Source organism: Pistacia vera, unplaced genomic scaffold, assembly GCF_008641045.1.
Source record: "Pistacia vera cultivar Batoury unplaced genomic scaffold, PisVer_v2 Contig441, whole genome shotgun sequence".
Lineage (NCBI taxonomy): Eukaryota > Viridiplantae > Streptophyta > Magnoliopsida > Sapindales > Anacardiaceae > Pistacia > Pistacia vera.
The window spans coordinates 1,115,634-1,127,261 of record NW_022196270.1 but is presented as its reverse complement, the minus strand read 5'-3'; the positions used below and the strand labels follow the sequence as shown (position 1 = coordinate 1,127,261).

Here is an 11,628-nt window from a genome sequence, read left to right as displayed (position 1 = left end):
AACCCATGGTGTGGACATTTCCTCATCAACTCCTTGTATCTCTCCCAAGCCTCGTACAATGACAAATCATCTTGTAGAAATGATGTGATATCATTTCTCAATTTTGCTGATTTAGTTGAGGAAAGAACTTGGTAAGGAATTTCTATGCTAGATCATTCCAAGTTGTTATAGTTCCCGTGGTAATACCATTAACCACCCCTTGGCTTTATCTCCCAGAGAATGGGAATAATCGCAGCCTAATGCGTCATCCAAACTCCGTTCGACTTGAAGGTGTCACAAATTTCCTAGAAATTTGTAATGTGCTGATTCGGATCTTCCTTCAAATCACCATTAAATCTAACCGCCTACTGGATCTTTGATGATTGCCGGCTTGATCTCGAAGTGTTTGCTTGCACATAGGTCTAGTAATACTCGACCCACTACCATTCACTGTGGGAACTGAAAATTCCCTCAGTGTCCCGTTTTCTTGGTTTAGCCATTTCAAAACTATTTCTTCTGCTTCAACAACTAATCCCTCTCTTTCTCTTCTCTCTCTGTTACGTCGTCAACGGTTCTCTCAATCTCAAGATCAATAGGAACCACTGGTTGACGTCTCGTTCTTCGCATAAACTGCAAAAACAGAATTGAAGGAAATGAGATCACAAACCAACTGAAAATAAAAACAAAAATAAAAATTCCAATCTACTAACTATAGCAGACTCAATGTTACACTAAAACAAATCCCCACAACAGCGCCAAAAACTTGATGCGTATTTCCTACAACATGCAATAGTAGCAAGTATACTAATCGCCACAGTAATATAATATGATAGTATCGTTCCCACGAGGATTGTTAGCTAGCACTAAGTATTCTACCGTTTTCTAGTTGGAGCAACCGAATATTTGGATTGATGGGAGCTATTTCTAATTAAACTGAACAATAATTAAACTAAAGTTATCTAGAATGCAAGATGACCACGGATAGTAATCAGTTCAAGTAAAACGGTAGGGTTTTGACTTCATTCGATTTTATGGTTAAAACTAAAAATTACACTACATTCACATTCATATGCATGATTGTAAACCGAATTCACTAAGGTGTTAAACATACCTTCTCAGCGCATGTTTTCCTATTTTTCCTTTTTAACCTTCCGCACCCACACAATTGAAAGTTAACAATTCCAAACTCATTAAGCAAAAGAATCCTACAATGATTTCATTATTCTTGAATCTATCTCTAGCATCCAATACTATATGGTGATTACCCAAGAAGCCTAACATGAAATTTCGTCAAATCTCATCATGTTCATCACATAAAACATTTAAAACTCAGAGTAAACACACAATCAAAGCATAGTCATATGAACATAACATGATTAATAACTTAACCCATTAGAAATCCGAATTACAATCAAAACCCTAACCCAAAATGGGTTAGTTCATAGCTAAATTAACACTACAAATACGAAAAACGAAAATAGCCAAGTTCAACATAATGAAAAATAAGAGAGAGGACAAGAAATCTCCCCAAATGATGAATCCTCTGGTGAAAAATCCAATCTTCCCCCTTCTAATAGCTAAATCTCTCCAAGCCTAATAAAAAACAATGAAAAAGTGGCTAACCCTACTTCCTGGACGACCCCTCGGGCAAAAAGGTTAAGTGTTCCTTTTATACCTCGCCCCAAATTTCTCAGAAAAACCCACACAAAGTAAAACTGTGCGTTTTACAAAACTGGGATTTACGACTGTTGTCACGGCGAAGAAGAATTCTCGTCGGTGAAGAAAGAAGCAGATTTGTTCGTGTCTGGCGTACTTCGCCGCAGCGAAGCTTCTTAAAAAGTTCTGAAATTACAGAACTGCCACTCTGCTTGCATCTTCGCTTGATTCTTTGATTCTCAGTGCTTTTCCTTTGGAACAAGCCTCATCGTGCTTTATTCTGCTTCAGAACTCACTTAACTTCTGAGATTCGCTATCTTCTGAGTCACAAATAGCCAATTTTGTCCTCATTTGCTCAAAAATGCCTATTCTAACCTGAAACATGAAATGTAAAGAATTAAGCAACAATTCAGGTCAAAATGCACCAGAAAGTACCTAAAATTCGAATAAAAAGTCAAATGAAAACTGTATAATCCACAGATTATCAGCTCTTTCTGCTCTAGTGGGCTAGCTTGCATCTTAGACAAAAAGGTGACTCCAACCACCTTCTTTCTCGGCTAGTCCTTTCAGCCACAGTTTATTTCCTATGGTTTGAACGGAATAATCGCGTGTTTTGTTAGCATTGTAGCTCTCGCAAAGATATTGTCTTAGGTATTTGTGATCTAGTTTGGGCCAAGATTTTGGGTTGAGCACCTAAGTGCGAGATCTCGACTCAGCTCCGTGTGATATGGCATCTTCCTGATTAGCTTTGTAAGGAGCCTGCGTGCTCTTTTATGTAGGTTTGTGGCTTTGTAATTTATGGCATTTCCTTGTTTGTTTTGCGGTAAGCCTGCGTGCTCTTTTATGCTGGTTTGTGGCTTTGTGATTTATGGCATCTTCTTGTTTTGTTTATTGGGGAGCCTACATGCTCTTTTTATGTCGTTTGTGGCTTTGTGGGTTCTCCCATGTGTTTTTTGACTGAGAATTATCAGTCATCCTCTTGGGGAATGCCCCTCGTATTTGTACATTTTTGGTCTCTTTTATAATACACTTACCTTTTCAAAAAAAAAAAAAAAAAAGTTTAGGGTTTAGGGTTTGGGATTTAGGTTTTTGGGGTTTCGAGTTTCGGGTTTTGGGTTTTAGGTTTTGGGTTTTAGGTTTTGGGTTTAGGGTTTAGGGTTTCGGGTTTAGGTTTAAGGTTTAGGGTTTAGGGTTTATGGTTAGGGGTTTAGGGGTTAAGGGTTAGGGTTTAGGGTTTAGGGGTTTAGGGTTAGGGTTCAGGGTTCAGGGTTCAAGGTTCAAGGTTCAGGGTTCAAGGTTTAGGGTTCAGGGTTTAGGGTTCAGGGTTCAGGGTTCAGGGGTTTAGGGGTTAGCATTTAGGGTTTAGGGGTTAGCATTTAGGGTTTAGGGGTTACGGTTTAGGGTTTAAGGGTTAGGGTTTAGGGCTTAAGGTTTAGGGGTTAGGGTTTAGGGGTTAAGGTTTAGGGGTTTAAGGGTTAGGGGTTAGGTTTCAGGGTTTAGGGGTTAGGGGTTAGGGTTTAGGGTTTAGGGTTTTAGGGTTTAGGGAGGGAGGGAGGGAAAACTGGAAATTTTTCCAGGTGTTTGCTCTCAACTCATTTCTCGTTGCCAGAACTTTGTCAACTTCCTTCAAGCACGTCTAGTTTCAGAATCAAACGATCCACCCATCGTTGGAAAAAGTGTTGAACAGCTATCTTGTCGTTTCATCACCGCCTGTGTTTCGCTTCTCCGTTCACTGGGATTTGGTTGTGAAAGTTCACGGAATCTGCAAATCTAGAGTGTCTTTCGCAGTGGGTTTTTCGATCGGGAATTGTAATAGAGTGCCAAGATTGACTCTTTCGGGCAGGATCTACAATCCCCAAAGCTGTTTGCACCTTGTTGACTTCTGGTTCCCGAAAAAAGTTGCTGTTTTTTCTCGAGAACATGTTGTTTGGTTTGGGTTTTTTGCCCATTTTGTGGACCTATTTTTGGTGTGTTTCTATTGTGATTTTCTGCAGTTTTTTTGTGGTTTCTTGCTAGGTTTTGATTGTTGCAGATTCCTAGAAAATGTGGTTGCATTTGATCCGGTTTAGGATTTTTTTATCGTGCATGCAAACTGTTTTATAAAAGTCCTCTGTAGGCCTTACGCGCGAGCCTCAACGGCCCAACACCTAGCATTCCCACTCTTTGGCCCTCCCAACCAGCTTCCCCTTTCTAACACCAAAACCTCTTCACCCCTAGAATTTTTCACAAATCCCTGCTGATTTGAACTTTTAAACTCACCTAAATCACACATTTTTTTCCTGCCACCAAGTGTTCGACAAAATGTCCGAACCAAATCCCTCACTCCCAAATAACACTATGCCGCACCCAACCCAAGCCAAAACTTTAAACACTGCCTCCATCAGCTCCCAACAGCCACAAACTTCCAAAAATTTGGGGAAATCTTTGTGGATTGGAGATTTGGAGCTGTGGATGGATGACACATATTTGTTATCTATTTTCTCAAATATGGCGATTCAAGAAGTCAAGGTTTTTCATCACAAAAACTCTTCCTTTGGTTTTCTTGAGATTAAATCTAATGATATTGCAGGTTTGTCATTGTAATCTTTTAATGGCTTAGAAATACCGAAGTCTAAGCAACTTTTCAAGCTCAATTAGGCGTCTTCTAAGCCCCGTGAAAGAAAGCCAGTTGTAGAGAAGAAAAGTATGAGTAAGAGCACATCAGGAGTGTCCTCCTCTTGGGTGGATAAGGTTAGAGTGACAGAGGTCGGGTCCTATATCACCCTTGAAGTTGTGGACCTTGATATTAAGGATGACATCTTACATATACCGGATGATGTTATTGATAACAATGATGCTGAATGGCTTTGCTGTATTGTGGGTTATTTCCCGGGGTATTCTATGGCATTTCATGCTATCCGCTCAATTGCTTTCCGTGCATGGGAAGCTACGGGGTTGGAAGATATTATGTCCACAGGTACTAGTTTCTACATTTTCAGATTTAAGGATGAGGATGCAGTGCATTCAGTCCTAAAGAGAGGTTCGTGGATGTTTGGGGATAAGTCTATTATTCTGCAACAATGGCATGCTCAGTTTACTTTTGATAAAAGCCGCATCTCTAAGGTTCCGATATGGGCTCATTTGCATGGTTTGCCTTATCCTTTGTGGTCTCACAAAAGACTCTACATGGTTTCTTCTATGTTGGGTCGACCGTTGTCAAGTGGTAAGACAACTTCAGAGCGGACCCGTTTATATTATGCTCGGGTATGTGTTGAGCTAGATGCAGCAAAGCCTCTAAGGCGCCATTTTGAATTTCAATGCTGGTTATCTACTGAACCAATTCAGATTACAGTGGAATATGAGTGGACCCCTAAGAAGTGCCCCAAGTGCTATGCTTTTGGTCATGTTTGTCACCAACCAGAGGCACCTACTGCAACTATAGCTCAGGGTAAGAGTAAGATAGTTACTAGTTTCCAGAAGGCACCATGGAAAGCTATTGTAGTGTAATCTGAAGACTGCAAGCCTTTGAGGCAGTCAGTTACTATTGATCCCATTAGGGAGAGGGAGCGGGAGAGAGATGTTTCAGCGCCAGCTAGAGTTTCAGTTTCGAGTACAGTTAGAGTTGGGGATGTTTCTTTGGCTATGTTCCCATATTAGCAGATTATTCGTGCTAGCAGTGGTGAATTTTTTGGTTCTGAATCGGGGTCGAAACCTTATTCACCTTTTCCTATTGAGGATGAGCAGGACCGTATTATGGGCTTCACAAATTGAACGGAAAACACTCAGGTTTCCTTTATGAGTTCTGGGAGTAGGAACTCTACTTCCTCCAACAGGTTTGCCTCAGTTGTTCTGCATAGTGACGATCTCTAGACACTAGATGCCACCTTATTTGGATCAGTTTCCTTGCCACCGCTAGCAAAGGGGAAAACTCGGGGAAAGCTAGGGCTTCGACTTAAGTGATTTTTAGCTTGTTTTTATCCCGATTCCAATGATAGGGAGTTAGAATATTAGAGGCCTTAACGGTGTCTCGAAAGAACACGCAGTGCGGAATTGGATTTCTAACTCTTCTTTGGGTTTGATTAGTTTGTTGGAGACTAAGGTTAAGCAGTCTCATTTACAGTAGGTGGTCTCGGTAGTTTGTCCTTCATGGTAATCTTTGTCAAATACGATGGATTTTATTGCTTGCCGAGTTCTGGTATGTTAGGATTCTTCTCTTTATTCTGTAAATAGTCTTCATTGCTCTCTTCAGAAGATTATTTGCAGGGTTACTCATGTTTCAGAGGGGTTCTCCTTTGGGATTACTTTTGTGTATGGTTCTAATGACCATGGGAATCGCCGCAATCTGTGGGATTTCCTTAGGGATTAGTCAACACAGTTTGATTTAGAGGGGCTCCTGTGGCTTGTGTTAGGTGATTTTAATGCCATCTTAGGAGCCTCTGATAGAGTGGGTGGTGATCCTGCGTGGTATGGTTATCTGGATGATTTTGGCCAATGTATCCTTGATGCTAACTTGATTGGGGTTCCTTTTTTTGGGCTTCGGTATACTTGCCATAACAGTCAGCAAGGCGATGGGATTATTTTATGGAAGCTCGATTGGGTCTTTGCATCACTTTCTTGGTAATTGACCGAACACAGTTTCAGAGTTTTGACCTCGAGATGTCTCAGATCATAGCTCTATGGTTGTCCGGTTTGGTCCCCATCGTGGCAAGGTACCATCCCCTTTTAAATTTCTAAATTTTTGGGCTGATCATGCAAATTTTATGGATATCGTTTAGGCAGTTTGGGATGAGCCTATTGTGGGCAATCCTATGTTCCGCCTTATGCAGAAATTGGGGTTAGTAGCTCAAATCTTTACATGTTAGGGTTTCCAGCCATATCTCTAGCAGGGTAATTGAGGCCTGGGCTCAGTGGGCAACAACACAAGAAAATTTTGATCGAGAACCCCTTTCTACTAAGTGTATCTCTGAGGTGAGGAACCTTGCCGACCAGTTTTTAAATCTTTGTCGAGATGAGGAGGCTTTTTTTAAGTAGCGGTCTCGTGTTCAGTGGTTGAACTTAGGGGATCAGAATACTAAGTTCTTTCATAAGTCGTTGATCCATAGGCAGGTTCGTAACCGCATCCACGATTTGACTGATGGGAATGGTACCCATATTACTGACAGTCCGGGTTTAGGGCGTTTGGAGGTGGGTTTTTTTTAGGATTTTCCTGCTACCCCAACTCAACCTCAGATCGCAGAGGCTTCCAGGTATTTTTCTGGGTGCATTTCTCTTGATATGATTTCTCCCTTGACTGCTCTTATCACTGATAATGAGATTATGATTGCTTTATTCTCTATCCCGGATGATAAAGCCCCAAGTCTAGATGGATACACTTATTTGTTTATTAAGCGGGCATAGGATATTATTAGTAGAGATTTCAGAGCTGCAGTGATACATTTTTTTACTACTAATGAAATGCCAAGATGTGTTAATACCACCAGGATTGCTTTGGTTCCTAAGGTGGAGCCCGAGTCGTATGACGAACTTTAGACTGATATCTTGTTGTAATGTACTTTACAAGTGCATTTCTAAGGTGATAGTGAATCGGTTTAAAGTAGTGCTTCCAGATATTATTGGGAGTTCCCAGTCGGCTTTTGTCCTAAGTCGAAGGATTTTTGATAATATTCTACTGACTTAGGAGCTTTTTCGGAATTATCATCTTGGGGTTACTTTACCTTGATATGCCTTTAAAGTTGATATTCGGAAAGCTTTCGATCCTGTGAGTTGGGATTTCATCCTTTTGGGACTACGTACTGTGGGTTTTCTTGAGCATATGGTGAGGTGGATCATGACATGTATCTCTACACCGTATTTTTTTGTTACCCTAAACGGAGAGCTTCACAGCTTTTTTAGGTCCTCCTGGGGTGTTCGGGAGGGGGACCCTCTTTCTCCTTACCTATTTATGTTGGCTATGGAGGGGTTAGCTAGTATCTTTTGAGAAACCACTCACAGCCCTGGTTTTCATTATCATTGGAGATGTAGGCAGGCAGCTGTCACTCATTTGTGTTTTGCGGATGATTTGGTGTTTTGTTGAGCAGATGCTTCCTTTGTTAGCCTGATCAATTCGGCCTTGGATTATTTTGCCAAGGTTTCTGGGTTGGTGACTAATGCAGAGAATAGCCAGTTGTTTCTTTCTAGAGTTACAGATGAGAAGTAGATCGGGTTACTGTCTATCATGGGTTTCTAGTTAGGCCAGTTACCGGTCAGATATCTAGGGGTTCCTCTGATCTCTACCCATCTTCAACATTCAGATTATAGGCCTTTGTTAGAGTGAATACTGTCTCGGAATAGACTATAGACGTCGGCATCTTTGACCTATGTGGGTCGACTAACGTTGATAAAGTCGATGCTTTTCTTTATATAGGTATATTGGTCATCCATGTTTCTTTTATTGGCAGCTACAGTTAGACGGATTGAAAGTATTTTGGCCTTGTTTCTCTGGAAGGGTACTTCTTTGTCCCCTTTTGGTGCCAAGGCTGCATGGTCTTCTGTTTGCTATCCATTGAATGAGGGTGGTCTGGGGATTAAGAGGATCCAAGATTGGAATAGAGTGGCTATTCTCAAACACGTTTGGAGACTACTTAATAATAGCTCTTTTGTATGGTCATCTTAGGCTCGTTTGGTTCTCCTCCGTGGTCAGTCCTTTTGGCATATTCGAGTTACTTCTGGGGCTTCATGGGCTTGGAGGAAGATTTTACTTAGCAGGGTTTGGTGTCGGGGTCTTATTGTGACTTGTATTGGTGATAGAAAGGACATCATGTTATGGCGAGATCACTGGCTACCGTAGGGACCTCTGTGTGACTTGCTCCTTTTTAGAACTTTGACTTCCACTAGTTTGCCATGGGATGCTCAGGTTTTAGACATTATTCGGGATGGTTTGTGGGATTTTTCTTCGGGCAGTGCAGACCTTCAGCATATTTGGGACTCTATTACAGTGCAGCCTTCAACGAGTCATCCTAACCATCTTGTGTGGAAAGGCCACCCATCTGGACGTTGCTCTATTGATTCAACCAGGAATGTGTTGTGAGACAAACGGGATGTGAACTCGATTCATCATCTCTTGTGGTTTCCAAGGCATATTCCACGCCACTCTTTCATTCTCTGGCTCGCTTCTCTTGGTTATTTTCACACCATGAATCGGCTCAGCTCTTATGGTGTCATCACGTCCTCCTTGTGTGTTTTGTATAGTTTAGCTACAGAGACCCTTGACCATTTGTTTTTCAGCTGTGACTTCTCAAGTTATGTTTGGCAGGAGGTCACTATCAGGACGCTTTCTACATGGCCTACTGTCCCTTGGCTCCTTCTGCTCTAGTGGGTTTGCTTGCATCTTCGACGAAAAAGTGACTTCAGCCACCTTCTTTCCCGGTTGGCCCTTTCAGCCACAGTTTATTTCCTATGGTTTGAACGGAATAATCGCATGTTTCGTCAGCATTGTTGCTCCCATAGAGATACTGTCTTAGCTATTTATGATCTAGTTCGGGCCAAGATTTTGGGTTTAGCACCTAAGTACGAGATCTTGAGTCAGCTCCGTGCAGTATGGCTTCTTCCTGATTAGCTTTGTAAGGAGCCTGTGTGCTCTTTTGTGCCAGTTTATGGCTTTGTGATTCATGGCATCTTCCTAGTTCATTTGTGGTAAGCCTGCGTACTTTTTTATGCGGGTTTGTGGCTTTGTGATTTATGGCATCTTCTTATTTTATTTTGTAGGAAGCCTGCGTGCTCTGTTTATGCCGTTGTGGCTTTGTGGGGTTTCCCATGTGTTTTTTTGACTGAAAATTATCGGTCTTCCTCTTTGGGCATGCCTCTCGTACTTGTACATTTTTTGTCTCTTTTATAAATTACTTACCCTTTCCAAAAAGAAAATGTTTAGGGTCTAGGGTTTAAGGGTTTTAGGTTTTGGGTTTTAGGGTTTTTATGGTTTTTAGGGGTTTAGGGATTTAGGGTTTAGGGTTTAGGAGTTCCCAGTCGGCTTTTGTCCCAGGTTGAAGGATTTCTGATAATATTCTACTGACTCAAGAGCTCTTGCAGAATTATCATCTTGGGGGGGCTTCACCTCGATGTGCCCTTAAAGTTGATATTCAGAAAGCTTTTGATACTGTGAGTTGGGATTTCATCCTTTTGGGACTACGTACTGTGGGTTTTCCTGAGCATATGGTGAGGTAGATCATGACATGTATCTCTACAACGTGTTTTTCTGTTGCCCTAAACGGAAAGCGTCATGGTTTTTTTAGGTCCTCCCGAGGGGTTCGGCAGGGGGACCTTCTTTCTCCATATCTATTTGTGGTGGCTATTAAGGGGTTAGCTGGTATCTTTCGAGAAACCTCTCACAGCCCTGGTTTTCATTATCATTGGAGATGTAGGTAGGCAGCTATTACTCATTTATGTTTTACGGATGATTTGATGGTGTTTTGTCGAGCAGATGCTTCCTCTATTAGCCTGATCAAGTCGGTCTTGGATTATTTTGCCAAGGTTTATGGGTTAGTAACTAATGTAGAGAAGAGCTAGTTGTTTCTTTCTAGAGTTACAGATGAGGAGCAGATTGGGTCATAGTCTATCATGGGTTTCCAGTTGGGCCAGTTATCGATCAAATATCTAGGGGTTCCTCTAATCTCTACCCATCTTCGACATTCTGATTGTAAACCTCTGTTAGAACGAATACTATCTCGGATTAGGCTATGGACATTGGCATCTTTGACCTATGCAAGCTTACTATAGTTGATAAAGTCGGTGCTTTTCTCCATACAGGTATATTGGTCATCCATGTTTCTTTTGTTGGCAGCTATAGTTAGACGGATTGAAAGTATTTTGGCCTCGTTTCTCTGGAAGGGTATTTTTTTTTTGTCCTCTTCTGGGGCCAAGGTTGCATGGTCTTCTGTTTGCTATCCATTGAAAGAAGGTGGTCTGGGGATTAAGAGGATCCAAGATTGGAATAGAGCGGCTATTCTTAAACACGTTTGGAGACTACTTAATGATAGATTCTGTATGGTCATCTTGGGCCCGTTTGGTTCTCCTTCATGGTTAGTCCTTTTGGCATATTCGAGTTACTTCTGGGGCTTTATGGGCTTGGAGGAAGATTTTACTTAGCAGGGTTTGGTGTCGGGGTCTTATTGTGACTTGTATTGGTGATAGTAGGGACACTATGTTATGGCGAGATCACTGGCTGTCGCAAGGACCTATGTGTGACTTACTCCCTTTTAGAACTTTGACTTCCACTGGTTTGCCATGGGATGCTAAGGTTTCAAACATTATTGGAGATGGTTTGTGGGATTTTCCTTCGGGCAGTGTAGACCTTCAGCATATTTGGGACTCCATTACACTGCAGCCTTCAACGAGTCATCCTGACCATCTTGTGTGGAAGGGCCACCCGTTTGGACGTTTCTCTATTGATTCAACCTGGAATGTGTTGCGAGACAAACGGGATGTGAACTCGATTCATCATCTCTTGTGGTTTCCAGGGCATATTCCATGCCACTCTTTCATTCTCTGGCTCGCTTCTCTTGGTCGACCTCACACCATGGATCGGCTCAGCTCTCATGGTGTCATCATGTCCCCCCTTTGTGTTTTGTGCAGTTAAGCTATAGAGACCCATGACCATTTGTTTTTCAGCTGTGACTTCTCAAGTTATGTTTGGTGGGAGGTCACTACTAGGACGCTCTTTACATGGCCTACTATCTCTTGGCTCCCTCTGCTCCAGTGGGCTAGCTTGCATCTTCGACGAAAAGGTGACTTCAGCCACCTTCTTTCACAGTTGGTCCTTTCTGTCACAGTTTATTTCCTATGGTTTGAACGAAATAATCACATGTTTCGTCACCATTGTTGCTCTCGCAGAGATATTGTCTTAGCTATTTGTGATCTAGTTCGAGCCAATATTTTGGGTTTAGCACCTAAGTACGAGATCTCGAGTCAGCTCTGTGCGATATGGCATTTTCCTGATTAGCTTTTTAAGGAGCCTATGTGCTCTTTTGTGCCAGTTTGTGG

At 41.9% G+C, this 11,628-nt stretch overlaps 1 non-coding gene across 1 annotated transcript; it reads left to right on the top strand.

Annotated features, from left to right (window-relative positions):
- On the top strand, positions 1-104 carry LOC116144371. Its single transcript, XR_004130251.1, has one exon. It is a non-coding gene; the product is annotated as a small nucleolar RNA R71 (small nucleolar RNA).
- Positions 105-11,628: the final 11,524 nt, after the last annotated feature.